General features: G+C 48.8%; 1 long non-coding RNA gene across 2 annotated transcripts; it reads left to right on the forward strand.

Annotated features, from left to right (window-relative positions):
- The first annotated feature begins 222 nt into the window (after positions 1–222).
- On the forward strand, positions 223–22,886 carry LOC125934100 (uncharacterized). 2 transcript variants are annotated; one of them, XR_007461215.1, is made up of 5 exons: positions 223–597; positions 817–3,350; positions 6,217–6,293; positions 6,976–8,353; positions 20,157–22,886. It is a non-coding gene; the product is annotated as an uncharacterized LOC125934100 (long non-coding RNA). The 2 variants fall into 2 exon arrangements; XR_007461214.1 differs by having other exon boundaries at positions 223–3,350.
- The last annotated feature ends 380 nt before the right edge of the window (positions 22,887–23,266 follow it).

A 23,266-nucleotide genomic window follows, 5' to 3' on the forward strand; every position in this document is an offset into this window, starting at 1 on the left:
CTTGTCCACGGGACAATCACAGCGGAACCTCCAAACTGGCTCGGAAGAGAAGTAGGCACGGGCTACCATGACAGTGGCCGCTGGACGGCAGAGAGAAGAGCAAACAGGACCAGCTAAGTAAGGAAACAGCACAGGCACTCCCTTCCCACCCCCACTCCCCGCCGCCCCCCCATCTCTTCTTTCCTCTGGTCCTGAGAGGGAGCTGGGGAGGAGGCAGTGCGGTGGGGGGGGGGGGTCTCGCTGCTGGCCTTGGCCTGTGCATGTTCTCCATGAGCAAGCTCCGAGTCTCTGCTCTTGGCTTTTGCTCCGCACGCCCACTCCAGGGAGGAAAGGAGAGCTCCCTGGCCTTGCACACGGAGTGCTGGTGTTTGGTGATGTCTCACAGGGAACACCCTGATTTCACCCGGAGGGCTTGGTGAAGTCTCTGATGGGAGGAGCACAAGCAAGGCGGGACTTACCCACACTGGAGAAGGCACTTGGAAGACAGAGGCTTAAAGTCTAGCCCAGGGAGACATTTCCTTCTACTCTGGAGCAGAATGAGGACGGGCTCTTGGCAATGTGGTTGAGGACAGACACAGTGGCAGAAGGAAATCCCCGGTGAGGGGAGGTGGAGGGGAGGTGGACAGAGAGGAGATGACACAGAGAGGACAGAGAGAAAGAGAGAGAAGGCAACAAGGAGAGGAGAATATAGAATGGAGAAGGTTCAGGATACCCTGATGCCAGATCTAACACTCGTATCCCAAATTAAAGGGCGTGGGGATCTTTTGTTTTTAAATTTTTTTTTAACGTTTATTTTTATTTTTGATACGGAGACAGAGTGCGAGCGGGGGAAGGGCAGAGAGGAGGGAGACACAGAATCTGAAGCAGGCTCCAGGCTCCAAGCTGTCAGCACAGAGCCCGACACGGGGCTCGAACTCACGGACCGCGAGATCGTGACCTGAGCGGAAGTCTGACGCCCAACCGACTGAGCCACTCAGACGCCCTAGGACATGGGGATCTTTATGCGTCCTGTGAGATACCTCCAGGTAGTGTTCCAGAGTCTTGAACCGAACGATAGGTGGCCCCCCCACCACCAATGCTGTGTAAGCACACTCTTTTCCATAATCACTCCTGCATAGCATTTTTTCATTTTTATTGATTTGCCTTAATTTAATACATGTATAAGAATATCTTCCATTTAAAAAAAATTTGCATTTCTTTAATAGCTTTGGAGGCTGTGCACTTGATTCTGTGGTGATTTACTCTGCCAATAAACATGTAATCCTACCGTGAGCATGTTTTATCTGTGTAATAAACCATAATAAAAAATAAAAAGGAATCCGCTGACTATGAATGAGACACGTTGACAGGTACCGGGGTTAGAGAGGTTCGAGAGCGACTTGCAGTTTGGTTGGGGACCCTGGGCCTGTGCATCAAAGGGATTACAATCAAAAAAGGCAGAGTTTATTGGACGCTGGCTGAGCGTTCCAGAAGACAAATGCTGGAGGCGTTTCGTGTAGGGAGAGAGCAAGACTGTCGTGAGGGATGAGAACAGATACATTTGTGACCTTCATGAGCTCACCCCTGGCACCGTGGGCTGTGCCTGTCGGGGTGGGGATGGGAGTTCAGGCTGGCATAGCGTCGCAGGTCTGTTCTCGGGGAGGCAGGAGGAGGTGGGCGCACAAAGGAAGGGCCGCGGGAGTGAAGGGACAGATGGACCAACGGCCAAGTGGAGGAGGGTCGCCCCACCCGCACGCCTGGGTCGCCTGAGCAGCCTGCCCTGCTTTGCCAGCCCTTCCGACCAATGTGTCCCGTCAGGAGCTGCTTCGGGAGAAGGAAGCCGGGAGGAAGCTTCCAGCACAACGACCCAAAGGGAAATGGCTTTTACGCGCACGGGACTGTTGTCCTATCTTTCCATATGGAGTGTATCCTAGAAAAGTCCCTTTCTCTGGCAGCGGTGCTAAAGGGAGGGAACGTCCTCTGCGACAGAATCCACAGCAGCGTTCATTCTCCCATTTATCAACCGCGGACGCCGTACCCGCCTCAGACCGTGTCCTCGCCGTTGCCTGGAGGGCCCCTCGCTTCCGTCTTGCAACAACCACGCTCACCTAACTCTTCCTTGAAGTCTTAACCAGGGTTCGAAGGGGGGGGGAAAAAAAAGGAGGCCATTTCCCCAACCTGGCTCGGCTGGCCTTGCAGAGATTCTGAATTCCCTTCTGTGAGTCAGGCTGGGGGTAATGGCTCTTGCCCCAAGTGCTGAGCACACAGTTCGAGAGCCCGGCTTCCTGTCCGTGTGTGCCCACTGAAAGCTGTGAGGCGGAGGGGAGGGAGGCTCCGAAAGGCCGGCCCCAAAGTAACAGCAGCATGGCCTGTGTCCCCCCACCGTGGAGCCCAGGCAGGGGAGAGAAAAGCCACAGGGGGAAAGAGGACGATGATAGGCAGATGGTGAGAAGCGGTTTCCAGAAACTGGGAAACAGCCCCATCTGACTGCAAGAGAAAGACATACCGAGGGAGGGCAGGACGGAAACAGAAAACAGCTGGCCCGGCTGGGCTGGCAGGGACGGGCTTTCTCATTTTGTGGATGAGGAAACTGAGGCCCAGGGAGGGGAAGTGGTTTGCTCAAGAGCAGATTCTTGAAAGAATCATCTGCTTTCGCCCTCCCTCTCCACTTCCTCACCTTCCCTGCTGTCCTGAGTCTGAACCGAAGGGCAGGCAGGCTGGAAACCCCGTACAGAGGGGCCGGGGGTGAGGGAACGTGAGAGAAGCTGAGTGTCCGGGCCTGCGTTTGATTCTCATTCCGGGCCGGGAAGGCAAGATCTTTAAGACTGTCTCTGCTCCCTTCTGCTGATCTCCCTCGGAGCTCTGCACCTCGAGACAGAATCCCCGGGGGAATCGTAGCTGTGTGAGCTGGGGCGGGGAGCCACAGGCGTGGTTGTGTGCAGAGCTCGGGCTCCCGCGGTTATGCAAGCGGGTGCTGAAACTCTCCGGCAACCCTTTCTCCTAACCCCTGTGAAGACATCTGTCCTGAGCATTTCACGTGAAGCTTCGGAGATAAGAAAGGCAGGACCCTGCACTTCTGCTCAGTTGCTGCCTCCTCCGGGAAGCCCTCCTTGTTGCAGCATGAATCTGGCCTCCCCCCAGGGGTCTGCTCACCCATAGTATTAGCCCTACTTTTCTGCCTTAGCCCACTCAGCCTGGGTTTGTTATATGGGCTTCTGTCTGCTTCCTTCTCTAGACGGGAAGTTGTCTGGGGCCAGGAGGACCCAGTCTCGTTCGCATCTGTACCCTGCCTGCCTATGTCCCTGCACAAATGTGCTCCATGCTTTGGAGCCCGGAACCAGCTGTTAATGGAGGCACATTACACATCTTCGGTGAGCTCCCCGAGGGGTCTGAAGGGTGCAAAGAAGAGGCATTTGGGTGCAGAAATAGGAGGTGATTGTAAGAATGGGTGTGGAAGGAAAGACAAATGCAGTGCGTGGAGTGGAGGGTGAGTGGGAGGAAAGAAGTGAAGTCAGAAGGGAAGAGCGGAGAGGAAGAACCCAAGCACCAGGAAAGGAGAAGGGGAGGGGAAGGAAGAGGGGGACGGACCTCGCCCACCGGGCTCTGCAGCAGGCTCTTTCTCTGCCCCGGAAGCCTTGCACAGACGCACAACCTCAGCCAGACCTTCCTGGCGTTTTGTCTGGCATTCTAAAGCTCAGTCTTTTTTTTTTTTTTTTTAATTAATTAATTTTTTTAAATGTTTATTTATTTTTGGCAGAGAGAGAGAGAGAGAGACAGAGCATGAGCGGGGGAGGGGCAGAGAGTGAGGGAGACATAGAATCTGAAACAGACTCCAGGCTCTGAGCTGTCAGCACAGAGCCTGACGCGGGGCTTGAACTCACAAACCGCGAGTTCATGACCTGAGCCGAAGTCGGATGCTCAACTGACTGAGCCACCCAGGCGCCCCTAAAGCTCGGTCATTTAAAAAGATCTTTGATTCCCACCAATACTCTGATTTCGGACATTTGGAAAAAAAAAAAAAAAAAGTCATGGCCCTTGCATGCCGCCCTATTGAGATTAAGATGAATATATCAATTGAAACCATCTTCCCCTTAATTGTTATTTGTGGAATCAAAAATTCCCATGATCATTGAAGCTCTAACATCATGTTTGGCTGTTTCAGGATAAAGTTTGCATTTGATGCAAAATAACCATGAGGTATATGTGTCTGTAGGTGCGGGTAATAGGATTTTTTAAAATCATTATACCTTTTGCCCTGTTGTTTCTGCCTTTACATCTTTTAAATCTGCTGCTGTTTGGCAACGATAGCCTGGGGCTCAGGAGTTTTTTGTTTGTTGTGGTTAGGAAGGCTTCTGCCCCCCAACTCACCCTCCATGTAAGAGTAGGAGTCAGTAGAGACATTTGGTTTGCATACACGTTTCATCTTATGGTCAATTTGTCCCAATATCCTGTACAGCCAAGGGCCTCTGTATAGTGTAGTGATTTAAAGTGTGGGCTCTGGGGGTACCCAGGTGGCTCCATCGGTTGAGCGTCTGACTTTGGCTCAGGTCATGATCTTGAGGTTCATGAGTTCGAGCCCTGCATTGGGCTCATTGCTATCAGCCTGCAGCCCAGAGCCCTCTTTGGATACTCTGTCCTCCTCTCTGTGCCCCTCCCCGGCTTGTGCTCTCCCCAAAATAAATAAATATTAAAAAAAAAAATAAAGTATGGGCTCTAGAGGCAGACTGTCTAGGTTTCTACCCCAGCTCGACCACTTATTATCTGTGTGTCCTCGGGCAAGCTCCCACACAGAGGCTTGTTATTCCATTTATGAAATGATAATAGTGATGCTTAACATATAAGGTTGTTGTGAAAATCCATCAGATAATATATGTAAAGTGCTTAGAACAGTGTCTGGCACATAATAAGTGCTTAGAAAATATTAGCTCTTATTATTAATAATCAACTGACATATATTTCTTGAGTGGGGTGGTGGGTACCCGGTGTTCATTTTATTAAGCTTTAAAATGTGCATATGTCTTATAAATCCTTTTTATGTGTATGATATGTCTTGCATGCATTAAAATAAATGCATTAAAAATAAATGAGCATTTATGAGGTTTGTTTTAGCAATCATATGTCCCAGGGTTCCAGGAAAACAATGAAATAAAATATTCCATCCCATTATTGGATTCATGTAGCAAACAATGGGACCGCCCAGGTATTCTTATTCATGATTCAAAAAAAAAAAAAATACGGTAACTATAGAAATAGTACCGATTTTCTAGGAATTGATATATGAGCATGTATTTATTTTTTCCCTTCTTGGACCGTCGGCAGGTTCTCGATTCATAGAGTCACTAGTATTGAATCATTGGTATGCCTGTCCTCTCCAGGCCGCTTCAGAGCGGGGAAGGACAGTACTCAGGTGAGGACTGATCCATTTACCCAGGGAGGGATGCTGCTGAGAAGGCTCACCTGGCGAACTTGAACTTGATCTTAATTGACAGTCCTGTTCCTGTTTCCCTTGTTGGCTCTCAACGCCTTGAGTAGAAAGATGGAGAGGTTGGCGGTGAGGTTTCGTTCTGGGGACCAGAGGAGGGGGTCCAGATCTTTCTGGACAAAAAAGACACAGCCGTTCGTCTCTGATGTAGCTTGAGGAGGTTAATGTTGCCCTCAGCAGCTTCTACAGCAGACGCGGGGGTTCCGCCCCCTCACCGTGCAGGCTGGAGAGCATCTTCTGAATTGCCCTTGAAATCTGTTGCTGTCATGCTCCTCCCTTTCCTGTGCTAACGGTTGGTTGTGTTATAGTGCTTTGTGTACCTGTTTGTCTCCTCTGCTGGATTTCAAAAATCTTAAAGGGAGACACTTCATCTCGTTTATCTTTAAATACCCACAGTGGCTTGCTCAGCGAGTGTTTGTTGAATGTATGAATGGCTGATTAGGTAGGTGAATGAATGAATGAATGAGTAGGAACCATCATTAAAAAGCTGAGGATAAAGCGGAAAGATTGGGCCACAAAATCTTCCAGGTAAAATATTTTTCAAAAATTAGGAATATTCTCGAATATTCCAATGTGCTGAGTTGACGGCGTAGAGAATTTTGAATGTGGCTCCATTTGTCTGGTCATTCATGAGAATTTACAAATGTTTCACTAGGCTGAGACACTGTGGCAGCAAGGACCATGTTTATCCCCAAAAGCTAGCACATAGTAGGCACATAGTATGATGCTAAGTGAAATATTCTCTTCTCTTGTAGGATTTAACCCAACCAGTAACCCTGACAGGAAGGAGGACACATTCAATTCAATAAACCCATATACAGCATCTACTTCTGTAAGTACTTTCCCAAGGACTGGGTGAACAAGAGAATAGATCATGGGTCCTTTCTTTCAGGGGTTTTCGGAGGTAGTTAGTTACATTTGTACCCAATTGTAACACAAGGCAGAATGTGATAAGCACTACCATAGAGGTCGAAATGCTAAGTGCTAAAAAAAAAAAAAGAAAAGTGGGGGGTGCCTGAGTGGCTCAGTCAGTTACGCGTCTGACTCTTGATTTTGGCTCAGGTCATGATCCCAGGGTCTTGGGATTGGGCTCTGTGCTAGGTGTGGAAGTCACACCTTAAGATTTTCTGCTTGAGATTTTCTCCCTCTCTCTCTCCCTCTGCCTCTCCCCTCTCATTTTCTCCCTCTCTCTCTCAAAAAAAAAAAAAAAAAAAAAAAAAAAAAAGAAGAGGAAAGAAAAGAAAAGAGAAGAAAAGTGAAGAGAAAAGAAAAGAAATGCTAAGTGGACCAGGAGGGGAGGAATTTATTAAAGCCTGTGGGATCTGGGAGGACTTCATGGCCGTGTGAGTCCTGGTTGGACAGGTAGGATTTTGTCAGGTAGAAACGGGAGGAGGATCATTTGTTCGACTGCAGTTCAGGGTGTGTAGGAAGAGACGGTGAGGGTCAAGGTGGAAAACTGTCTCCAAGATGGCGCCCAATGATCCTCAACGCCTGCTATTCATGTTCTTTTGTAGTCCTCCCGGCATTGTCTCAGGGGTGGTCTGTGTGACCAACGGAACGTGGTGGAAGTGATGGTGTGTGACTTCTAAGACTGTGCCACAGAAGATGTCGCCACTTCCCTTGCTGTTCTGTGGACTGCCTGCTGTGGGGGAAGCTAGCTGCCTTGTGGTGACGACACCCAGCAGCCTAGGGATAGACCCGCGTGGGGAAGGAACGGAAGCCTCCCGCCATGAGCCAGCGCCAACCTGCTCCTGCTGTCTGTGTGAACCAGCCTTCTTGGAAGCTGATCCGCTAGAACTGGGTCAGAGCTCCAGGTGACCACAGTCCCAGCTGATATCCTGACTGGAACTTAGGCGAGACCTTGAGCCAGAACCGCTCAGCTAAGACGCTCCAGATTTTCTGACCCACGGTGACTGAGAGACAGTAGGTGTTCTCTTGATGCTTTAAGGCTTTGGTTCTGGGAGTCGTTTCATAGACAGCAATAGACACACGCACAGAAACGAAGGCTTGGAGAAGAGTTTGGGAAGAGCCTTCCTTTTCAAGGCGCCATACTGGTATGCGATGGGGGCGATGTTTTTTTAAAGGCGTAAAAGATGATGATGATTGTGAGGATGTGTGTGGCCTAAGTTGGCAAAAGGAGTGCCGGAGCAGCAAGAAAATGTAAGAGGCCACCGCAGTCGTCCAGACGAGAGGTAATGAGAGAGCGGAAGCGGAGGCACCGCCAGGGGACCGGAGAATGGCACGTCAACGCAGGGGGGTGAAGGCGAAGAAGTCACGAAGGTGACTCCTGGGTTTTGAGCTCAGGAACACGGGGGAGCCATGATCTCATTTACCCGAAGAGGAAACACAGAAGGGAGCCCGCGTGGGTAGGAGTCAAGAAGTGGGGGTGTCTATCTCCTGGCGAGGAGAGCTCCCTGTGTTCAGAGCTCCGCGGAGGGCTGGCCACCAAGGCTCCTTCACGGATCGGGCCGGTCGAGAAACCTCTCCCCGAAGGACGAGGCTGTTCCATTTCACAGCACATCTTCCTCACTGCCAAGTGTTCCCTGGTGACAGCCTCTGCCATCGATATTTTTAGCATGTGGCCTTTCTGAGCCTGAAAAACAACATCCACTTCCTGGAACTTCTCCTCCAGCTGACAGCCAGGGACCCACGCAGGCGGGAGCTTCAGCGGGGCCTGACAGGCGACAGTCTGCCAATCTGCTAGGGGAGAGGAAGGCAGGCCGCGAGTTGGGCACAAAGGCCTCCACCCCGCTCCCTTCTGTCCTGCTCTTGAGGCCTAACGACGTCAGTGCACGTCAGAAGCTGAAAAGTAAGGAAGCCTGGGAATAAAGCCCAAGAGGCAGGAAGCTTCTCCTGCAATTTCCTTCTATGACAGCTACATCAAGTCTGAAGGTAATACCTGGCCAGGTGACCTTAGAAAACCACCAGGACATAAATATCGCTTTTATAGTAATCCTAGGACAGGCCTGCGTGAAAACCCCCTGGGACTCGTCACACGTGCTGTTGCATCCCATGGAGTCAGATCTGAGGCAGAGCCAGAAAAACATCGAGGGAAACGTGAGAGAGGGTGAGGGGTTTCTCCGATGGGGTCTGCAGCCCCAGGCCAAGGCTGGGGGCGGGCGAGAACACACCGGACTGTTCCCCAGAGTTGTAAGAGTTCTCTGCCAGGATTTTAGAAATTGTGCTTTTTAGAGTTTATGATCGTCTAAACGGGTTGGAATAAGCGTATTCGGTGCTGATTGACCCCTTATGTAGGAGTACTACCTCGCCCCTCAGGACCCATATCCACAAATGTGTTTTGATGCTAAGTGGCATTTTATTTTATTTTATCATTTTTTTTTAAGTTTATTTATTTATTTTGAGACAGAGAGAGAGAGAACAAGCAGGGGAGGGGCAGAGAGAGAGAGAGAGAGAGAGAGAGAGAGAGAGAAAATCCCAAGCAGACTCCACACGGTCAGTGCCTGGAACCCAGTGCGGGGCCAGAGCTCAAAACCCACGAGCTCCTGACCTGAGCTGAAGTCAAGGGTCAGACGCTTCACCGACCGAGCCACCCGGATGCCCCCTCCAGTGGTGTTTTAAAAGTGGTTGCAGACCGATGGAAAAGACGAAAGGGTGGTTTTAGTACGGAACGAAGCGCTGGTGTCCCGTGGAGACCGGGTGACATCTCCGTGCCGTGTCTCAACAAAGGTGTAGCAGCAGCTCAAAGCAGGACTGCCAGCAAAGCTGCGGGGGACAGGCAGGGCCACTTTCTTGGTTTGAGGGATGTGCTGCAGATGGACAACTGCAGGATTTTCTTTCTGGGGCCTCAGCGGGGGGATAGGGGAGGATTTGGGGAGAACGCTTGCCCTGGAGCCGGAGGACAAGACTATGTCTGTTGGGTAGTGATAAATGGGCAAGGGAGGAGATCTTCCACGGAAGGGCCTCTACTGCCTTGAAAACTGCTTCGAGCTAATACCAACTCACCACATATGTGGCTGGGTTGGATACCAGGGTGCAGGATGGGGACAGAACCACCAGCGGGACCTCAGAAGGAGTCCAAGCACCAAGGATACGCCCCCTCTCCTCCGTTGGCAAACCTGACTCCTATTCTAGTTTGGGTCTCTTGGAACTTCAAAGATTTGGGTACGTTTGGTTCACACACCCAGTTTTCCAGCAGTGAGTTATTTTTTTTAATGGTTATTTACTTTTGAGAGAGAAAGAGAGAGAGAGAGAGAGAGAGAGAGAGAGAGCAAGCAGGGGAGGGACAGAGAGAGAGGGAGAGAGAATCCGAAGCAGACTCCAGCCTCTGAGCTGTCAGCACAGAGTCGATGCAGGACTTGAACTCGAGAGCCGTGAGATCGTGACCTGAGCCAAAGTCGGAGGCTTAGCCAACTGAGCCCCGGGCGCCCCTGCAGCTGTGTTTTTAAAGCTGGTCCCAGGATGTCAGGAACATCTGGTAGCCCACCTTCCCCTGGGCCCTGAGCTTCCCCTCAGGAATAACCATATGTGTCCTATTTCCATGCAACATGACTGGTACACAAAGCTGACCCACCTACACGAGAAACTCCATTAAACTATATGAGGAATGCAATTAATTTTACACGCTTTGACATGATTTAAGGACTTGTGGACGGAGGTGTGCTGCGTACCACACCGCCTGCTGTTGATTCTTCATTTTTTCTGTTATTATCTTTATATTTTTTGCTCCAGGTTTTCCTTCCTGAATCAGGATGGATGGCATTAGCCACATTAAAAGAAACACGACTGCGGGGACTTAACCAAATAAGGTTTTTTGCTTAGTTTAGGTTAGTTTTGTTTTTGAGATACTTACATGATGTAAATCCACATATTTTCAGTGTACTGTTCAGTGAGTTTTGGCAAAGGTACTATATAGTTTATGAAACCACCCCATTGATATATAAAACATGTTTATCACCCTAGGAAACGATCCTATGTCCCTTTCTTGTGAATCCTGACCCCTTCCCCTAGGCAGCCACTGTTGTGATTTCTCTTACCATGGCTTAGTTGTGCCTGCTTCTAGAACTTCATATAAATAGAACAATACCGAATGTATCCCTTTGTGTCTGACTCCTTTGATTCAACGTAATATTCATAGTATTCATCCACGTGGTTGAAAGTTTCAGTAGTTCTTTCCTTTTCATTGCTAAGTAGTATTCTAGTGAATAAACATGCCACACTTTTTGTACCCATTCTTTTGTTGGTACACATTCGGGCCGTTTTCAGTTTTTGCCTGTTGTGAATAAAGCATTTAAAAACATTATTGTATACGTCTTTTAAGTTTTCACTTTTCTGGGGCAAATAGCCAGAAGGAAAATGGTTGGGTAATAAATAGGTGCATATTTAATATTTCGGGAAACTGCCCATCGGTTTTTCCAAACGCCCACGATAATTTGAACAGCAACGTGTGAGCGTTCCGTTGCCCCGCATGCTCGCGGACAGAAGTGTTGCCAGTTTTAAACGTTTTGGCCATCCTGGCGGACGTGAAATATCACGTGGTTGTGACTACATGCCTTTCCATGCGCTCTTTGGTCATTTCTGCAGCTTTCACTGTGACGTGCCCTTTGAAGTCTTTAGCTCATTCTTTAAAAACCCTGGGTTGCATTTCCCTTTGTTTTCTTTTCTTTTTAATTTACAGCGGTGTGTATATTGTGGATACAAGCTCTTTGCCAGATAAATGTGTTGTGAATATTTCCTCTCAGTTTGTGGTTTGCCTTCTCATATTCTTAATGTCTTTGATGAGTGGAAACTTTAAATTTTGATGAACTTCAGTAGATCAGGTTTTAATTGTATGGCCAGCATGGATCTATTTCTGGGCTCTCTGTTTTGTTCTATTGATCTACTTGTCTACTCTCACTTATGCCAGTTTCCACCTTCTTGATTCAGATAGGGTTTTCAGTTTGTTTCCAGAGGTAGGTGGACCCGGGCTGGTCAAGCTGCTCAAGGGAGTTGTCTTCGCAGAGCCAGGTTCCTTCTGGCTCTCTGCTCCACCGTCTTCTTTGAGCGGATTTTGTTTTCCTGGAAGCAAGATGGCTGCTTCGTCAATGGCGTCCCATTCTGGCCTCTGGCAGGAAGAAGAGGACAGACACGTTAAGACTCAGCACGCTGCTGAGTCTGCCCCTTTATAATCGAAGAAAAAAAAATCCCAAACCCAAATAACCAAACCATCATAAAAACCTTCCGGAGGCCCCAATCAGGACTCTGTTCACATCTCAGAACCGATCACATGGCCACCCCCTAGTGGCAATGGAGACCAGGGAGAGGAATATTTTCACGCTGTGCGACGACTACATTAGTGTACCCACCTCTGCGGCAGAAGGGGAGTGATCGCACCTATCACTTTGGACAAATCAGAACCCACCCTTGCAGCTGGATGTAGGTCAATCTCACAAACCAGGAGAGTGCTACAAAACGTCTTGGGGGAGGGGCGCCTGGGTGGCTCAGTCGGTTAAGCGTCTGACTTAGGCTCAGGTCACGATCTCACGCTCCGTGAGTTCGAGCCCCGCGTCGGGCTCTGTGCTGACTGCTCAGAGCCTGGAGCCTGTTTCAGATTCTGTGTCTCCCTCTCTCTCTGACCCTCCCCCGTTCATGCTCTGTCTCTCTCTGTCTCAAAAATAAATAAACGTTAAAAAAAAAATTAAAAAAAAAATCACCTAAAAACGTCTTGGGGGAAAAATAAAGAGTGAGGACAGGGGTGCCTGGGTGGCTAAGTCGGTTAAGCGCCTGACTTCAGCTCAGGTCATGATCTCATGGCCTGTTTGAGCCCCGCATCGAGTTCTGTGCTGACAGCTCAGAACCTGGAGCCTGCTTAGGATTCCGTGTCTCCCTCTCTCTCTGCCCCTCCCCTGCTTGCGCTCTGTCTCTCTCTTTTTCTCAAAAATAAGTAAACATGGAAAACTTTTAAAAAGAGAGTGAGGACAAAGAAACATCCAGAATATATATATACATATGTATATATGTATATGTGTATATATATATATATATATGTGTGTGTGTGTATATATATAATATATATAAGTTATTATATATATATGTTTACTTATATATATATAATATTATACATATATAAGTTATTATATATATGTTTATTTCATGGCTTCTCAACCTGGTAAGGGGTACACAGGAGGGCATAAGATTCATGAACGGAGTTTTTCAACCTTCCTTCCACAAGGCTGCCCCTATTTGCAATAGAAGCAGCACTGTCTTATTCAGGTCATTAATTACATTTGCAAGGTTTTTTTTTTCAATATATGAAATTTATTGTCAAATTGGTTTCCATACAACACCCAGTGCTCATCCCCAAAGGTGCCCTCCTCAATACCCATCACCCACCCTCCCCTCCCTCCCACCCCCCATCAACCCTCAGTTTGTTCTCAGTTTTTAAGAGTCTCTTATGCTTTGGCTCTCTCCCACTCTAACCTTTTTTTTATTTTTCCTTCCCCTCCCCCATGGGTTTCTGTTAAGTTTCTCAGGATCCACATAAGAGCGAAAACATATGGTATCTGTCTTTCTCTGTATGGCTTATTTCACTTAGCATCACACTCTCCAGTTCCATCCACGTTGCTACAAAGGGCCATATTTCGTTCTTTCTCATTGCCACGTAGTATTCCATTGTGTATAGAAACCACAATTTCTTTATCCATTCATCAGTTGATGGACATTTAGGCTCTTTCCATCATTTGGCTATTGTTGAGAGCGCTGCTATAAACATTGGGGTACAAGTGCCCCTATGCATCAGCACTCCTGTATCCTTTGGGTCAATTCCTAGCAGTGCTATTGCTGGGTCATAGGGTAGGTCTATTTTTAATTTTTTGAGAAAACTCCACACTGTTTTCCAGAGTGGCTTCACCAATTACATTTGCAAGTTTTGACTCTTTGAAAGGTAACCGCCTCATTAATATCTTAACCGAATCTATGTCTTAAAAACTTAAAGACAGAGAAAGCATGATGGCAAATGTTTGGATCCTAGAGATGTCGGGGAGAACAACAGCCACTTCTGTTCAGAACCTACTCTTCGTGCACTTAGTGACAGACTGTATTACCTTGTCCCACAGCAGGCACTGCTCAAGTTCCCGGCATGGATATTGCACAATTTCTTGCCTTGAGATCCCGTAAGTCCGTCTATACTGCCTGCTATTGAGTAATTCGTTTAGCCTTTAATATTAACCTATCCTTGTTCTTTGAAGAAATTGATTTGAGGGATAGGCAAGTGCCTAGCAGGCCTCGACTCAAACAGTTTTCCATTTGGTGGGGTGAACTGAGGCACAAGTATCTCCTGTCGCAGTGATAGCTAGTGACCGTTAAGAGTCGACTCGAGTTGGAACAACCCGTATTTACTGCTGTATTCATTTCCTAGAGCTGTCATAACAACGTACAATAAACTGGGAGGCCTCACACAACAGGAATTCATTCTGGAGGCTAGAAGTCCCAAATGGACATGTTGGCAGGCCATGCTCTCTCTGAAGGCTCCAGGAGAGAATCTTTTCCATGATTTTCTCTCAACTCCTGGCATTGCCTGCAAACCTTGGCTTGTAGATCCATCACTCCAATCTGTGCCTCCATTGTCACATGTGCCTCTGTTGTCACCCCCCCCGTCCCCCGCCCCGAGTGTCTGTCTTCTTATAAGACACCAGTCATGTTGGAAAACGGCCCCCCTGACCCCAGGATGATCTCATCCTAACTTAAATAACTACATCTGCAGTGACCCTTTTTGCAAATAAGATCACATTCTGAGGCTGCAGGCATTAGGACTCGAGCGTATCTTTCGGAGGATGCAATTCAACCAGTAACAGCTGCTAAGACATGTCATGGAGTTTGTAAGGTGGGCCGGGACCAAGGTGCCAGGATTTTTTATTCTGCAAGGCCCAGGAACAAAGCCATGCTAACAGGAAGAACACATTTGCCTCAAGTCAAGCCAGACTGGGTTGCTACTCCAGATTACAACGGATACTGTCTGTCGTAGCTCTCTTTGTTGGGGACTCTGAAGTGGAGTGAAACACCCACCACCACCATTGCCCTTGAATTAGAGCCCAATCCAGCCGGAGGGGAAGAAGCCGGCTCGCAAAGACACAGAACTGTAGGCAGGGAGCATCGTCGGGAGTTTTGGGTCCCGGTCCTGGATGTGCCTAAGCCAACTTGCCTCCAGCCATGCCTGGGCATAAGAGCCCACACATCTTCTTTGCTGCATCTCATTTTCTCCACTCCTAAATTGGCAAAAGCTGAGCTGAAGAGAGGTTGTGCATCTGAGCAAAGCCTGAGAAGCTGGACTTCCCAAGACATAAGAAGGAGCACTTTCTGGGGATGCGGGATGGAGGAAGGGGCGGGGGTTGAAGGGCTGGAAATGGTGGATGGGGAGGATTAGCTTTCTAAAGAGGGGAAGGGGCGAGGACACCGGGCTGCGAGGGTAGAGTAGGAGACAGATTAAGAGGGGGTGGCACAGACGTTTGAAAAGAGGAAGTGTCCACGTGGGACACTTGTCCTTCTGTGGACCTGAACCTATGAGCCTTCCTCTCTGCAGGGTACAAGGAAATGAGTAAGTGAGATAACATTGCAACTTCGGGTCCTCTCCTTGCACTGCCTCTGACCCCACAGTCAGAAGACTGTACCAACCCCCATCCTCATCTGAAGTGTGTTTTGTCTGGTGAGGCTGATGAGGCATGAGGCACCCAGGAAAGGAACAGAAATCGCTTCCCGGCACATGGGACTAGGGAAGTGGAGGTGCCACAGCTCTGGCAGAGGTGAGGCTGAAGGGGCACCCGCTCCCACTGTGGGGGCTCTGCAGGCCCTGATTTCCCCACCCCCACCTCTGCCCCTCTCTCCCCTCCCACCCCCGAGCCCCGTGCCAAGGGGGCGTTCCGACACAGCTGGATGATCTTGCTAGAGCTCTGTAGAGTTGTCGTCACTGCAAACAGGACCTCGCACAACTCCGGGAAGTCAACAGAAGCAAAAAATGCTGGCATTTAACCGCAGCTCTCATGGAATGCACGGGAAAAATCTGAAAACCTCTGAATTTGGGAAATCTTTAGGCCCCCTGGGGAGCCTTGGGAACATAGAAGATGTTGGCTGTCTCTGAGGTGCTCGTTGTGCATGTGTGCATGTGTGCGTGTGTGTGTGTGTGTGTGTGTGTGTTGGAGGCATCTTCTACGTGCCCCCCTACAAACCCACCTGAGTCCTCGGGCACAGGCAGTGGTTTTAAGAGCCGACGGCTCCCAGAAGCGCGAAGGTCCTGGGATGTACGTCCAACTCCACCTACTTTCTGAACCAAATTTCTTCTCCAGTCTTGTTCCATAAATCTGCATCCTGGGGTCGCACTCCTAATCAACAGCTAAGGGATTCTTACTTGCCTTGCACTAAATAATGGCGAGTCCCTGAAAGCTACTTTGTCGAGGGAACTCCCAGCCCTGGCTCTTTCTAAAAGGATGCTGAATAAGCATTAGGATAAGTGATGGATGTACTAACCTTAACAGAAAAAACCTGAGCCGCGTGTTCCGAGATTCATGAAGGGCTTAGAATATGTCTCCGTTCCTCTGGAGGGAGAGGCCAGAGGACCCTTTTTCCTCTCTCCTGAGAAAGACACCTGGGCAGGGAAGGGCTCCTTCCCTCCTCACAGAAAGGCTTTTGCTGCGCAGGGGGAGGGGGAGGGCAAGGAGAGGGAGACATCCAAAGGTGCGGAAACCAGGGGGGTGAGCGCTTCGTTATGGTCGTGTGTGAGTGATCCCTTTCCGCAGGCTGCACTCGTTCTGCCCCGCTCTCCCTCCTCCCCTGGCTCCTGCCCGAGAGGCAGCGGCTGGCAGGGGGCTTGTCGGGGGGGGGGGACCCCTGCCAGGCTGCCAGCTGCCCGGGAGCCCAAGGGGTGCTCCGGGGACCAGCACGTGGTGTGCAGTCCGCTGTCGGGCTCTCGTGGCCGCGCCAGAGGGGAGGACCCTAGACGTGGGAAACATTGGCAGGTGGTTCCGTTGGGGGACTTCTTGTGGCCTCTTAGACGACCGCCTGCCAACGGGCCCTGGGCATTTGGCAGAACGTCTCCACTTAGCTTACGGTCTCTGGTTCCTGTTGGGAAACTCAGGGCTTGCCAAAGTGTTCATTTTACTAAGCGAGCAACGCCGTTCTTGGCTTCTGTCTTGCTACTCACTGCAGTCTTGTGCCGTGCTCCCCCTTTTGAGCGTCTGTCAAGGTCGTAAGAGATTAGCCCTTGGCGGGGGCGGGGGCCCTTCTGAGGTCAGATCGTTTCTCAACTGGCTATGGCATGTCGCAAGGTATAGGAGGGCTGTCCTGGTCCTTGGGCTCGCCACCTTGCTCCTTCTCCAGGTCGACGTGCGCCCATGACCGGTTGCCTAAGCCCCCCGGGGCCTCCATGAAACACCTAGGTCTCACTGGCTTTGGAGACTGACAAGTATGGCCTTAAGTACCGTGCTCGAACTTGCTGTGTGACCACGGACAAGTTGCTGGGGTTCTCTGAGCTTCACTCTCCTCATCTGCAAATGAGGGCAGTCATCATAGGGACTTTGGAGACGTTGAGTACGAGCCACCTGGTACCGTGCCTGGTGTATTTACCACACCTGATCTCTGTTACCTTTTGCTACTGGGAAGATTCTCTGCTGTGAGGAATACGGCTGTGCCACAGTGCCCTGGCCAAGGTGAAGGTGGTGCTGCCTTCTCAGGCAGTGGGCGTGCCGAACATCTCCACGTGCATCCGGGCTCGCTCAGGAACCTGGATGCTTCTCTGTCGGCGGCGCCGTGCAGGGGAAAAGGCAGCCGCAACCTGTTAGCAATTACGTTGTTATGATTCTCCGAAGCCAAAGCAACCTTGACTGGGACTTCAGTTTCACCTCCTGTTTACCGGGTGACCCCTCAGTCTCAGTGTTCTTCTCTGGATAAGGGGACAACAATACCTCTGCATAGGGTTGTTTTAAAGTCTAAATAAAGTAACGTGTGTAAGAGTGCTTGCATTTAGCTGCATTCGATAAATATTCCCACATTGTCACTCACCTGTCTCCTTATTCTAGCTTTTGATTCTCTTGCTGGAAGTATGGACTTCAGACGACTAAGCTTGTTACGATCCTATATAAAATGACCAGGCTTCTTAGGGCAGCTCAGAGAATCAAATGCTGTTTTGTTTAGTGAATAGTCTCCGTTAAATCTGTTTGAGCTGCTCAGGGTTGTCTTTGCTATGTCGGACTTCGCGGAGTGTGCTGGACAAGTGGGGTTCAGGGACAAGTTCCACGTGAGTGAGGAGGGACAGTTGGGGCAGTTCTGCAGGTAAACTTGAGGCAACTGCTCACTTGTGCATGTAATTCAAACACAGCCTGAGGACAACGAGGCTGTGGTTCAAATGCTCCTTTTTCCCTCTTTCCAAGGATACTTTTAAAATGTGTGTTTGCGTTTGGAAAGTGTGACTGGCATTTGTTTTGCATTTTATAGTGTCACACACTATCGGATAGTGTGGATTACTTAAACCTTAAGCCCTCTGGCCGACTAAAAAAAAAAACCTCTAAGTGGTTCTCAGCAACCTTCATATACAATGTAAATTGCAATATCTATCAGGATATGTGAGAACATCTGTTTTTCTTCTAATGCAGTAAACATATAAGGGTCTCTGGGGACATATTTTAAATAGACTTAATACAACATGCAGGAATGATAAGCAAAATATAATCACGGTCTTAAGGGAATGTGAGCATTTCATATTAATAACGTTGGAAACTTATGTTTAATGCAGTGCTAAAAGTTGACAATTAAGCATGTAAGAGTCAGGAAATTCAATTAAAATTATCACAGTAATATGAATTTAGCCACATCCTGTATTGGTTATGAAATCCATTTAGCACCGCAAACAATAATGTTTTCGGCTGGTTTATTCAAAAGGAAAACAGGAACAAAAACACTCTAATGCTATATATATTCTGGTACTGTGGTCAGGCTAATTTTGCTGGGGGAAGAAGCTTAACTTCTGAATCTTTAAATGCCCCGTCATTTGATCTGAGCATTCTCTTTCCTTGCCTGTTGCATCATTTCTGTCAATAAAATAAGGCCGAGCAACCCCCACAGGACTTCTCGCCTCTCCCTGCTCTCTGCGGAGGACGAGGACCCGTCTGCCGCCCGAGGGCCCCCTCCTGGGATTAGAGCCGCTTTTCTAATTTGTCCCTCCACTTCTCTGCGGGCGCTGTGGTCGCAGGGATGGGAATTCTGTGTGGATGCTCCGCCCCTCATCTCGAGCTGGGAACCCCCTGTGGCCATGTACTTGGGGGGAAATGAAGCTTGTAATTCCATTCTCGGTCACGGCACAGGGTTCGTGGACCCTTCACCGAGTCTACTCTACATGCCCCCCCCCCCCCCTTCTGCCGGCCGCACACGCCTCCCTCTGGTCCTTTGCTATCCGAGACCACGGAAGACGGGCGTTCATTTTTAATACACACACGTCCGCAGCAGGTCTGATATTGCCACCTCGCTGTCGTGTTGCCATGCGACCGTGTGCGAGCTAGGGTGCTTATCAAGCATTCACTCGACGGTAGCCCGAGTCAACGTGGCACCGGGAACTTAGGCTGTGTGCCCACACGTTCCCCCCCCAGCAAAGGGCTGCAAGGGCAATGATAATGAAGAGTCTCGAGGGAATTACACCAAGACTCATCTGGAAGGTTGTCAGACCTCTGAGAATCACCCTTGACTCCTCTTCCTTTTATCCCTCATCCCTCGCTAACCCTTGCAGTTACTCCTCAAGAAACAGTCCTCCAACCCACCGCCTTCTGCCCAAGGTCACTGCCACCACGCCAAGTCTAACTCATCCCCTTTTCTCCATAGACCTCTGGCGCGGCCTCCCAGCTGCTCTCCCCGTCTCCACCCTGCTCAGCTGATGGCAAATGCCCATCCTGTTTCGAGACAACTCCCCTTAAAGTCCTGGAGTGGCTTCTCTCTGTTCCCAAGATCATTTTGAAACTCCTGGCCGCACTGGCGAGGCCCTCGGTGAAGTGGTTCCCCAGGCCCGTCCCCTCCCATCTCCTCAATCTAGTTTCCAGCTAAATGCCGAGCGTTTCAGTTCCTCAGCTGCCTTGTGACCTTTCTCCTGCTCGGGATCTTTGAACACATCATTTCCTCTTTCCTCCTGTCTCTGCTAAGCTGATTCCTACTCATCCTTCAGGTTTTAACGTAGATGTACAGGTTGAAGATTTGTCAACCCTGCATAGAGCAAGGCTATGGGGGCCATTTTTGCTCACTTAGTGTCTCTGTGTCACATTCTGGTAGCTCTCATCGTATTTTATTATTTTATTTTGATGAAAAAATTATTTTAATGTTGATTTTGAGAGAGAGAGACAGAGTGTGAGCAGGGGAGGGGCAGACACACACACACACACACACACACACGCACACACACAGAATCCAAAGCAGGCTCCAGGCTCTGAGCTGGCAGCACAGAGCCCGACACGGGGCTCGAACTCAAGAGCTGCGAGATCATGACCTGAACCGAAGTCGGGTGTTCAACTGACTGAGCCGCCCAGGCGCTCCTCTCATGATATTTTAAACTTCTTCATTATTATCCCATTTTTTACGGTGATCTGCGATTAGGGTTCTTTGATGTTATTATGGTCATTGTTTTTGGGGTGCCGGGAACCACGCTGATATAAGAAGGTGAAACGAATGGATAGATGTGTGTGTTCTGACTGCTCCCCTAACCAACCGTCCCTGTCTCTCTCCCTCTCCTCAGGCCTCCCTGTGCCCTGAGACGCAACGATATTGAAATAAGGCCAATGAGTCACCCGACAGCGGCCTTTAAGTGCTCAAATGGAAGGAAGAGTCGTATGTCTCTCACCTTAAATGAAAAGCTAGAAATGATGAAGCTTCGTGAGAAACGTGTGTTGAAAGCCGAGGCAGGCTGAAAGCGAGGTCTCTTGGGCCCAACCGGCAGCCGAGTTGCGAATGAAAAAAGAAAGTTATTGTAGGCCCTTAAAAGTGCGGCTCTAGTGACCACACAAATAAGAAAGTGAAGCAGCCTTATTGCTGATGTGGAGGAAGTCTGAGTGGTCTGGATAGAAGGCCAAACCAGCCACAGCATTCCCTGAAGCCAAAGCCCGATCCAGAGCAAGGCTTAGCTCTCTGTAACGCTATGAAAACAGAGAGAGGTAAGGAAGCCACTCGAGTTTAAAACCAGCGGAGGTGGGTTCGTGAGGTTTAAGGAAAGAGGCCGTCTCCGTAACATGAAAGTACAAGGTGAATGTGTAAGCACTCGTGTAGAAGCTACAGCAAGTTCTCCAGAAGATCTGCTGAAGAGAATTCACGAAGGTGGCTACACTCCAGAACAGACTTTCAGTGTAGGCCAAAGTGCCTTCTGTTGGCAGAAGATGCCACCGAGGACTTTCAGAGCTGGAGAGGAGAAGCCAATGCCTGGCTTCAAAGCTTCAAAGGACAGGCTGACTCTCTCGTTAGGGGCCAGTGCAGCTGATCACTTGAAGCTGAAGTCAACGCACATTGTCCATTCCAAAAATCCTGGGGTCCTTAAGAACTATGCTAAATCTGCTCTGTCTGTGCTCTATCAGTGGATCAGCGAAGCCTGGAGGACAGCACATCTGTTTACAACATGGCTTACTGAATATTTGAAGCTACTGTTGAGATCTTCTGGTCAGAAAAAAAGATAACTTCCAACAATTCCGCTCATTGACAATTCACCTGTCACTCAAGGGCTCTGAAGGAGTTGTACAAGGAGATTAATATATTTTTTTTGGATTAATGCTGTTTTCAGGCATGCTAATGCAACATCCATTCTGTAGCTCATGGATCGAGAAGTAATTTTGACTTAGGAGTCTTAAGAAATACATCTTGTAAGGCTAGAGCTGCCATAAATAGTGATTTCTCTGATGGATCCGGGCAAAGTCCATTGAAAATCTTCTGGAAAGGATTCACTGTTCTAGATGCCATTAAGAACATTCATGATTCGTGGGAGGAGGTCAAAATATCAACACGCACAGGCGGTTGGCAGAAGTTGACTCCCACCCTCCTCTCATCTCCCTGCATAGTTCTGGGTTAGTGTGGACTACAGGAGGCATTTGACATGAGTTTGGAAGGTAGACGCGAACCAGCAGCCATCTTTTTATGCTTAGCAGTTAGGCAGGGCACATGGCTCTCTGGCACACACATTCTTGCCTATCTGCTGGCTCAACCGGTTGACTTAGGGCAGTTGGCTGGGCCCTCAGTTCTTCCAGCTTGTTCTAGGAACTCCTTCAGCTTCTCTGACTGGACTGTGACGAGGCTGCCAGATTCTCCGGCAGAAAGCCGCAGTCATTGAGGTTTGGGCTTAAAGTCGGTGTGTGAAAGATATGGGCTCCAGCCTGTCCTCGTGGTTTCCTCACAGATTTTAGCGTCTGTCCAGTTCTTGCTTCCCCCGCTTCATGTACCTCCCTACCTGCCCCTGTTTGCCTGTCGGCTTGCCCTTTTGGATTTGAGGCTCCAGCACCAAATGGAGAACCACTTGTTCCCCACCAAGTGGAGAACAGAAGCTGCACAGTTAAGGGTTGAACTGTGTCCCCCAAAAGACCTGTTGAAGTCCTAACCTCCCGTACCTCAGAATGTGACCCTGCTTGGCAATGGGGTCGTTGCAAATATAATGAATTAAGAAAGGTCACACTGGGGTAGGGTGGACTTTTGATCCAACATACTGTTGTCCTCATGAGAAGATGGCCATGTGAAGACAGAGACCTAAGGGGTGAGCACTAGGTAGTGACAGGTACAGAGACTGAAGGGCTGCAGCTGCAAGCTAATGGACAGCAAGGACTCTTGGCCACCACCAGAAGCTGGGGGGAGCAGAGAGGGACCTTCCCCTTATAGGTTTCAGAAGCCGATGGCCCCGCCAGCACCTTGATTTTGGATTTCTTCTACTCTCCAGAACTGTGTCCCGATAGGTTTCTATTGTCTTAAATTTCTTTACAGCGACCCTAGAAAACAAATACATTCACATAGACAGTTGTGTAAGCTCGGATCCCTATGACACATGCATATACGTGTATGGATTATATGTATAAATATAAATATATAAACACGTACATAATCTTCCAGCAGCTCTGCTTCTCTGGTGAAACCCCGACTGCGACAAGACACGTGTTTTCATCCCTTTTGGACAAATATCTGACAAGGGACTGCCAGGTCATAGAGTAAATGTGGATTTAGCTTTTTAAGAAACTACCAAACTTTTTCCGAAGCGTTTTTATTTGTATTTAGCCCTTTTTTTTACATTTACCACTTTACGCTCTGACCAGAAATGGGTTAAAGTCCCACTTGCCCCACGTCCTTGGTAACCATTCCAGAAGGTTTATGGTGGGATCTTTTACTTTGCGTTTCCCGATGACTAATGACACCGAGCATCTTTTCACGCGCTTATCGGCCATTTGTAGATCTTCTTTTGTGACATGTCTGTTCAAGTCATTTACCCATTTTTTTTTTTTTTTTTTTTTTTTTTTTTTTTTTTAAAACGGAGATTGTTCATCTTCTTATCACTGGCTGGGAATAAGTTCTTTATATATTCTGGAGAGACTACATCCTTCATCAAGTTTATGTATTACAAATATTTTCTCCCTGTCTGTGGCTTGCCCTCTTATTCTCTGAATGGTGTCTTTTGAAGCACAAATGTTTTAAATTTTGATGTTTTTCTTTACCCAGCTCAGACTTTTTGTGTCTTTAAAAAACAACGACAACTTTTTACAGCCTAGGGAATCTAGTCCATGGCATTGTAATAGCATTGTCTGGTGACAGATGGCAGCTTCACTTGTGGTGAGCACAGGATAACATACAGACAAGTTGAATCACCATGTTGTATACCTGAAACTC

Source organism: Panthera uncia (genome assembly GCF_023721935.1).
Source record: "Panthera uncia isolate 11264 chromosome A1 unlocalized genomic scaffold, Puncia_PCG_1.0 HiC_scaffold_16, whole genome shotgun sequence".
Taxonomy (NCBI): domain Eukaryota; kingdom Metazoa; phylum Chordata; class Mammalia; order Carnivora; family Felidae; genus Panthera; species Panthera uncia.